The sequence below is a fragment of the Sitophilus oryzae genome, unplaced genomic scaffold, assembly GCF_002938485.1.
Source record: "Sitophilus oryzae breed Bouriz unplaced genomic scaffold, Soryzae_2.0 scaffold_227_pilon_pilon, whole genome shotgun sequence".
NCBI classification, from domain to species: Eukaryota; Metazoa; Arthropoda; class Insecta; order Coleoptera; family Curculionidae; genus Sitophilus; species Sitophilus oryzae.
Genome location: NW_022146782.1, coordinates 970,089 through 979,732, shown reverse-complemented (window position 1 = coordinate 979,732; position 9,644 = coordinate 970,089).

The following is a 9,644-nucleotide window of genomic DNA, read 5'->3' as shown; positions in this document are numbered from 1 at the left end:
TACATACATAAGTATAGGATATTCCCCGATTCATAACAAAGTTTATAACCTTTTGTTTTACGAAAAATTATTCCTCCGGTGGGGTCTAAATGTTGAACAATCGGGCATTAGAAAAATACGACAATTAAAAACGGAAGTCGTAATTCACGTCCTAACCTGGCGACATAGTTGGAATAGAAATATTAACGTTGTTACGTTTACAACAATAATATTTACACAACTTTTCATTGTTTAATTTGCGTGCGGAGTAAATGATTGTCTCTCGTTGGAAAAACGAATTTACGATGGACCTTTAGCATGGCAGCAAAAACATTATTATTTTACCTACACGTGCAAATATTAAAAAATAAAATAAAAATATTAAATAAAGTTTAATTTATAAAAATATTTATGACTGGTGTAAATAATTTAAATATATAGTTTAACGTCACGAATGTTTTAAAAAATTATAACATTGCGGAACATACAAAGACTATACAGGGTGGCGCGCACCTCATTCACCTCGGTTGATTATTCGGAAACCGACAGATGTAGAAAGACAATATTTTATGGGTATATGTAGAGAGGCAACGTGGATAATTTAAATTATTTCCACAGGGTGTGTCAGAACTAAGATCCATAGCAAAGGTATATATTTTTCTTATGAACACCCGGTATTTTATTTCATTTCGGGATTTTTGGGTATAAAATAAGGCATTTATTATAAGGGTTTGATATGTTTAAATTCTGCTTTTTGAGATATTTAAAGATATTTAAATATGCAGATGTTATAGGTAATAAAAAGTTTGTCAACACCCTGTACATTGCTTTTCAGAATTAATTTTTTGGTGACTTTTGATGCCAGAGAAATAAACTACTAAAATTTTTATTGCTTAAATATACAGGGTGTGTCAGTCGCAAACTCTCAGGGTGATTCCTTGTTGTACAGCTTCACAGTCAACCACAAAGATGGCGGAAGACCTGAAAACGAAAGACAATGGAAGCAGAACACATTTTCAGGATGCCACTTTAAATGAGGTTGAACTGCCTCTATCACGCCAACGAAATTTAAAACGAACAAACACATGCATAAAATTCAATTTGATAGTTTGTTTGCTTAGAAACTTTTTTATCTTCTTTATTTGACAACTACCGATTTGAATTGTGTCAGGTCGTAAAGCATTACATGCCAGACAAAAACATTTTCTGATAAAGAATCTAGTGGGCTGCTGTAATTTTTTAGGAAAAATCTAGTCGGCCGCTGTTACTTTTTAGGATGCTTCTAATATTATTTTATTGACATTACTTACTGCAATACGTTATTATCTAGATGATTATTATTATCGTTATTATCACTAGATTTTAATCTAAAAATGTTTTTTTGTCCCAACATGTAATGCTTACATTTTATTTTTTAATTTCAAATCGGTGAGTTTTATCAAAAACACAAGAGATAAAAAGTTTCAAACAAACTGAACTATCCAAATTAATTTTTTGTTAACAATGATAGGGTGTTTATTTCAACCCTTCCAATCATTTTAAAAAGTGAAAAATTACCAGAGTGTGTTTTCATAACAGTAATGTTTCCATAAAATTTCATTATCTACCTCGTTTTCAAGATAAAAAATAAAAACATTATTTTTCCGCCATCTTGTACCGCGATATCTTCCTAATGGTTGACTTTTGACCCAACGTTTATAAAAAGCAAACCACCCCTTTATTTTGAACAAGGAATTACCCCTGAAGTTTTTTCGCATTTGTTTTGAAACACCCTGTACAGGGTATCAAAAATCAACAGTATCATCCATTCCTTCCGCCACCGAGGCGAATGAGGTGCGCCGACCTTTACATATACGACAATATAGTTGACGTTATTTGCGATGGTTCATAATTTTAATTTAATAAAAATGTATACCTTTTGAAATTAGAGGTGCAGGGTGGTCGAAATTAATCTGCATTAACTGAAAAAATGCTTCCTGACTAGAAAGAATACAAGGTGTTCCTTAATGACATGCTAATATTTAAGGTGATTTTTGCACCTATTCTAAGGAAAAAACTTCATAATATGTCCTAAACACTTTAATTTTTCAGATACAGGGTGGTAAATTTTTGTAATTTTCTTTTCAAAATATCTCTGATGGTATACATATTTGATACTTGTCTTCCATGCATCAAAATGCTTATTTGGATATCCCAAGGGATATACAAAAAAAAATGTTTTATTTTTTTAATTTCCATTCAGCCGATGCAGAAACGATTTCCACACAACCGTCACCGCATCATATTTTCAGCGATTTGACTCTGAAATGACTTATTTTTTTAACTAACTTAATTTTTAAATCAAAAACTATGCGTTGGGCGAAAAAATCAAGTGATAAAAAATGTTTAGAATGGAGATTTTTGAAAATAATTTTTTATTTTAAGAGAAGTCAGTGGTGTACCATTTTTTCTCCAAAAATATTCGATGTAAAACCCGTATGGGCGGCACTGGTTAAAATAAATAAAGTCTTTGTACACCAAAAGAGGTATTTTGATATATAGAAAACGTATATCAGGTTTCATAAAGATATTTTTTAATAAAATCAGAGTTATTATGAAAAAAGTTCTTTTAGAAAAATTACCACCCTGTATCTCAAAAATTAAGATGTTTCGGACATACATTCATATGAAGTTTTTCTTTTAGAATAGGTCCAAGAATCACGCCCTTAAATATTATCATGGTATTAAGGAACACCCTGTGTATAAACATAGGAAGTTATATTAACGTTGTACAGGGTGAGTCAACGATAGAGTAAAAGTCCATTATCTCTTTTGTTTCGAGGTTTACAAAAAAAATGTTTCATATAAAAGTTATAGGGATGGTTAAGATACACATTTCAAAAATTATTATAGAGTATATAAGGTGCTTCAAAAAGTGTGGCGACTATAACATATGTTTTTTTAAATGCAACTTTTTATTTTATTTTTAGATTCTGCGTAAAATTCCATAACTTTCTTATATAAAATGTTATATACCTAAAATTAATAGTTTTTTGTAATATTTCAATTTATTTAAACAAATGTTAAATTGCAGTGTGGTAAAAAAGTATCAGTGGTGCCATTGTTTCTGAAGTTGGAGTACCAAAATTTGGTAGGACAGTTTTATAGAGATGAAAAAAAAGATATATGCAAAGATATTTTAGTTAAATGATACAGGGTGTTCAAAATATATTTATGAATTTCAACTACTTAAAATTAAAAATCTCAATTTTTTTTTTAAATGGGACACCCTATATATTATCATTTTTCTGATAGATTTGACAAAACTCTTCAACTTTTATTAAGTATGTCATATCCCTATTTTTAATAGTTTGCGATTTATTCCCATTGTTTCTATTTTTACCCATATTTTCAATAAAATCATCACCCTGTAAAATCATAGTTGCCATGACAAAACAAAACTATTTATTACTTACTTTTAACAAGTAGCTTGATAATTAGTTACAATTGCTGGTATTAGTTAAAATTAAGAATTTCTTGGTGTCTTTCTATATTATGAAAGATGACACTTGGGATTTTCTGTCGGGGCGAATAGCCACAGATTAGGGTAATAGATTACCTAATTGCTGAAGACTACTGATATATGAATTTTCTTCGACATACAGTAAAGTTTTTCTCGTAGTAATTCTGGTTTATAATTCATTTGGTAAAAGCCAATATATTACTACTGCCTCGAAACCGTCCCATTACACACTGAAGATGTTTTGTAGATAATATACATCTATCCTTATAGTGGTTAGCAAAGTACTATATAATTTATAGTACTGAACCAAAAAATGTGTTTCTCTAAGCTTGTCCGTGTATATCAATCACGTTGACTAATTCATTTCAAGGAAATCTGTAACTATTATCTCTACCATTTATGCTTATTACAACAAATTAAACTAAAATTCAAATTTTGTTCTTACTTTGCTTATCAGACATGAAATTGTGATAATTATTACTTTTTGTCATGGTAACTATGATGCTATAGCGCAATTGTATTAAAAATATGGGTAAAAATAGAAAAAATTGGAATAAATCGCAAACTAATAAAAAATAGGTATATGACATTCTTAATAAAAGTTGAAAAGTTTGGTAAAATCTATCAGAAAAAATGATAATATATAGGGTGTACTATTTAAAAAAAATTGAAATTCCTTAATTTTAAGTAGTTGAAATTCCTAAATATATTTTGAATACCCTGTAACATCTAACTAAAATATCGTTACATAGGTCTTTTCAATATCTCTCCTACCAAATTTTAGTTGTCCAACTTCAGAATCAATGCCATCATTGACAATTTTTTAACCCACTGCAATCTAACATTTGTTTAAACAAATTTAAATATAACAAAAATTCACCTAAAATTAATTTTAGGTGAATAACATTATATATAAAAAAGTTATAGAATTTTACGCAGAATCTAAAAATAAAATAAAAAATAAGGTGTTGCATTTAAAAAAAAAATATGTTATATTCGCCACACTTTTTTTGAAGCACCCTGTATACCGTATAATAATTTTAAAATGTGTATCTTAACCATCTCTATATCTTTTATATTTAATATTTTTTTGTAAACCTTGAAACAAATGAGATAATGGACTTTACTCTATCGTTGACTCACCCTGTACTAATAAACCCCTTCTTTACGCATTATGTTGTATTTCTTGAGAAAACGTGGGATATGTGCACTCGTGTGTACTTTAAACTTTAAATGATTAAGACTAATGGATTTAAACGAACATGCGAAACCCTACCGCAAGTGAGTTGTTCTCTAGCTAATAGCTAACTGTACGCATCAAGTATGCATTAGCGACAAAAATACCGGTTCTAGGTACATATACGTGCATTTTTTATAAGGGCTCTACGGGTCTATTATGTTACGCTTCAGTGTCTATCACACATGAAAATCGTCTAGGGACTTTTTAAGTTTCGTGTTTGAATGTACACGGTGGTCAAATAAAGGACGATGTCGATTGTATTTTGCGAATCGTGAATGATGTTAATGACTTATTTTAGTCATTTCAGAAAAACAAGTGAAAATGCCAGTTTCTTTTAAAGTTAATTATTTTAAGTTAACGTCTCCTTTGCTGCTAAGGGTAATCTGGACGGGTACTTACATTGTTTATGCGGAACTGAACCGCGGTCCTCGGCCTTATAGTCAATGGCCTACCGACTTGGCGAGTGCCTAAATCGACTCTTAGATTTGGTTATATTATATTCTTTTAAAAAAAAACCAGGTCCACAATTAAATTAAGAAAGTTGATCTCTCAATCGTATCCGAAACATCGGATTGAAAAATTAACGTTGTCATTTTGCAGAGGAAAAGTCATCGTGGCAAACTGGAAATTATTTTCATCCTCGTTGTTTTTTGCTCATTGCAATTAATCTTCTAATCGCAGGGAAACTAAGAAACTGAAAAAATCTCTAATAGAAACAGCAGTAATCATAATTTTCTTGATTAACAATAATTACAACGGCAATAATAATTTACAGTTATTTCTCTTGACCGATATACCTAATTAAATATTTTTGTAAGTTTTATCATTAACGGTCCCCGAGTTACAGCTGATGTCTTCTATAAATGGAATTGGACCACCTTGTATATAGGAAAATATACGCGCCGATTTAACATTGAAGTGGGGGGGGGGAGCATTTGCATACGGGTGTGGAGCATTTTAGGGTGGTGCGGTCTCGCAACGGTCTTTCATATTCAAATACGTCAAGGAATGGGAACAGAAAAACAAGATCAATTTGTTATATTCGTGCCCTTTTGGGAATGCGTTTTGACTTAGATTGATCTGATCTGCTCTTGTCTTTTTGGATACCTCTTATGAGATTTTTTTGGAATCAGAGATGTTTTTATATAATATTATGTTTGGTATAAATATTAAGTTATCTGTTTTTTTTGGCTTGTTATCGAAGAGGAGTAGTCAGTAAAAATTATAGTTAGTGAAACATCTTAATCTTCTAGAGTCTGAGAATTACAGTTTGCCCAACAAGTGAATATATGACTATGACAGATTCTGTCATTTTAATTCAAAAGTTGTTAAGTTAAGTCAAATGTTTTTCATTGTCCTTTTTCATTGTTTTGTTTTGTCTAAAACATCTAACCTTAAGGTTGTCTGTTTTAATTTTGCAATTTCTGCAATGCAACAGAATTTCTCATCCATCATTTCTTACTTTGATATTGTCTTGATGTTTTTTAGTTGTCAATACAAGTTGAAAGTAGTAGTATAATTAGTATAGTAGTAGTTTTTTCAATTAATTATATAAATGATTATTATTCTTAATAGAAGAAAGTATAGTTTTATGTTGGAATATAATTATATTAAATCATAATTATAAAATAATGGTAATTAAACTACTGCTAGACGTCAGTAAAACTACTTCGTAAATTGGTCTACATAAACTGTAGACCAATGATGCATTAAGGATTAATTAATCCAAAATGGTAATACCTAATTACCTACTTAACGTGCTTTTCGCTGTTGTTCGTAATTCATATAATTATCGTTGTCTACAGATATAGAAATTAATTAGGTTGATATTTGAACTACACCGAAGTTTTTTTCGTATTAATAATGGAGTCTTACATAATATATAATTTGATACAGATATACATATAGTTTGATACAGATACACTTCCGGTTCCTTTGAGGTTACCTATCATATCTAGACTCTCTTCACTTAGATATCATTAGATATCATTTGAAAAAATGGGCTTAACAGTGGGGAAGCAACACGGTTTCCATTGCTCGAATTTTTTGTTAGTATAATAATTCAACGTTGATACAAGATCTACGATTTTTGGTATCAAAAAGTATCAATCAAGAATTTTTATACAGAGTGGTCCGAACTGTATTCCGGAAACTTCGGCAGCATATTCTGCAGATAAAAATAAGCAAAAAAGTTCTTATGAATGTCCTAAAATGCTTAGTTTCGGAGAAACAGGATGTAGAAGTTTCATTTTTATTTCGATTTTTTCCAAATAATTTATGAAGTAACATCAGCATTTGGATGAAAATTCGTGTTTGGGACTTTTTTGACATGAGAAATTTGATTTTGATGTCAATATGACTCCTATTTGTAGGGGGCGACACCTACATGTGTTTTAACTGTTTTGAAGCGTAATAACTTTTCATCCGTACCTGTATAAAACTACAGAGTGAAAAAATGTACATTTCCGTGACTTTTTACGTAAAAAAATTCTCTTGGTAAAAATCGCTACGAGCAACCGTTCTAAAGATATTTAGAATGGAAATAGTCAATACATGTTATCATTACAAAAAATAAACATGTTGAGTAGTAAGTTATTTGAATAAAATAATAAATTTGGGAATTTTTTATTTTTTAAAAAAAAATTAAATTAATCGTAATTTTTTCTACAAAATAATGATAGTCAACATGTTTAATTTGACAATTTTTTAATGATGACAGGTATTGATAATTTCGATTCCAAATATCTCGATAACCATGACTCGTGGCGATTTTTACCAAGAGACCTTTTTTACGTAAAAAACGTCGTAAATGTATATTTTGTTTCAGTAGTTTTATACAGGTATGGACGAAAAGTTATTACTCTACAAACAAGTTAAAAAATATGTAGGTGGCGCCCTCTACAAGTAGGAGTAATATTGACACAATTTTCATCCAAATATTGATGTTACTTCAGAAATTATTTGGAAAAAATCGAAATAAATATGAAACTTCTACACCCTGTATCTCCGAAACTAAGCATTTTGGGACATACATTTATACGAACTTTTTTTAATGATTTTTATCTGCAGAATATGCTGCCGAAGTTTCTGGAATACAGTTCGGACCACCCTGTAAAATGTTAAGTGTTTAGTTAAAAATAAGTGTAATTGAAGTTCAAAATATTTTTTTCTGTAAATGAATCAATTTTGGTTTCTTTTTATAATCAAATACCGGTTAATTGATAGTTTCTTTTCACTTCTGTCAGTGTCATGAAGAGAACTAAGTCATATTCATTTTATTACCTCGTATTATACTATAAAATTTCCTCAGAAAAGCTTTGTCCCCATGTTTTTTTCTCTACATTTTTGGTCATCAGAAGATCATAAATCAGATGAAGATAAAGAGAATCAAATAATATTGAACGGTTTGTGATATAATATAAACCATGCCTCGCCAGGGAAGTGTTACAGAAATAATAGATTTCTATAAAAAATATTTTTTTAGAATAGAGCTTTTGCCTCATTTTCTTCAACATCTACTCTGTTAGATCTTTTTCTTGGTGCCACTGCCCGTTTCGAACCTTCCACTCGTCATCATCTTCGAAACGAATGCTAACGGTATCGTCCCGAAAAACGAAAATTGGACGCAAAGTGGCTTATCTGCTGCCTCGCACCGCCTTGTTCCGTGTGTCTCCTGGTCTGTTGGTTGGCGCCCGTAGCGGAACTTTCAAGGCCGTTTAAGGACCTCCGAGATGAATAAACTGTAAAGATTGTTCAACGACTCTCCGACTCCGACTCGGCGCGATCGTCGTCCTCTCCTCGGCATTCGTACTTGGGGGGGCCCGCACTTTGTTTACTGTAAAAGGGCGTTCGCACGCAGGGCTATGCCCTACGACGTGTAGGGGGCCCGGCCTGGTTATGTCCTTTGGTAGTGGTGTTTTTTGTTTTCTGGCAGTCATGTCAGTTTAGTCTCTGACTCATTGTTGTCTCTGACTGACAGTTTTTTCTTGATTTATTTTACAGATTTACAACTCTACAAACAAAACAAAATACTTTTGAATTGTTATATAACAACACCCAACAGGGGCTATTTTTTTGAATGCGGTAGACAATGATTCAGTATTGAAACTAGAAACTATTCCTATTCCTATTAAACTAGAATTCACTATTCAAACTGCAGGAGAAAGGATTGGGCATGTCTGTTCCACCGAACCAATGGGCACTTACCCTAGTATCCTACAGGCAGAAATCTACGCCATCGAGAGATGCGTACAACTTATCTTAGATAGGAACTATCGGAAACAAGAAATACCATCTTGTCTGATAGTCAAGCAGCGTTAAAGGCGATCAACTCAGTATCAATCAATTCGAAATTGGTCAAAGAATGCATAGAGAAGCTGAATAAATTAGGCAAAGAAAACAAAGTCCTCCTACACTGGGTGCCTGCTCACCAAGGGATAGAAGGCAATGAAAAAGCAAATAATCTAGCTAGGAAAGCAGCGAACACTCCACTAACTGAACCAGAACCGTTCTGCTTTCCAAGTGGTAACCAACTCAAGGCGGAACTCAAGAACTTGGAAGATTCCATCCGCAACCTGGAATGGAAATTTTCCAATGGTCTAAGACACTCGAAGAAGTTTCTGAGGGCTTATGATGAAGAAAAATCACAGATCTTCCTGGGTCTGAGTAAGAACAATCTTCGGATTGTCACGGGGTTTTTAACAGGACACTGTCTCCTCAACGAACACCTCAGTAGATTGAAACTAAGAAGAAACGGCGAATGCAGATTCTGTGGGGAAGATGGGGAAACACCAGTACACCTCATCACTGAGTGCGCCGAGATGACAACCATTCGTGCCATGAATTTTGGTACGACTGATATTGGAGATGGAGAACTACCCTCTATAAAACCGTCCCAGATACTGGCTTTTGTCAAAGCCCTGG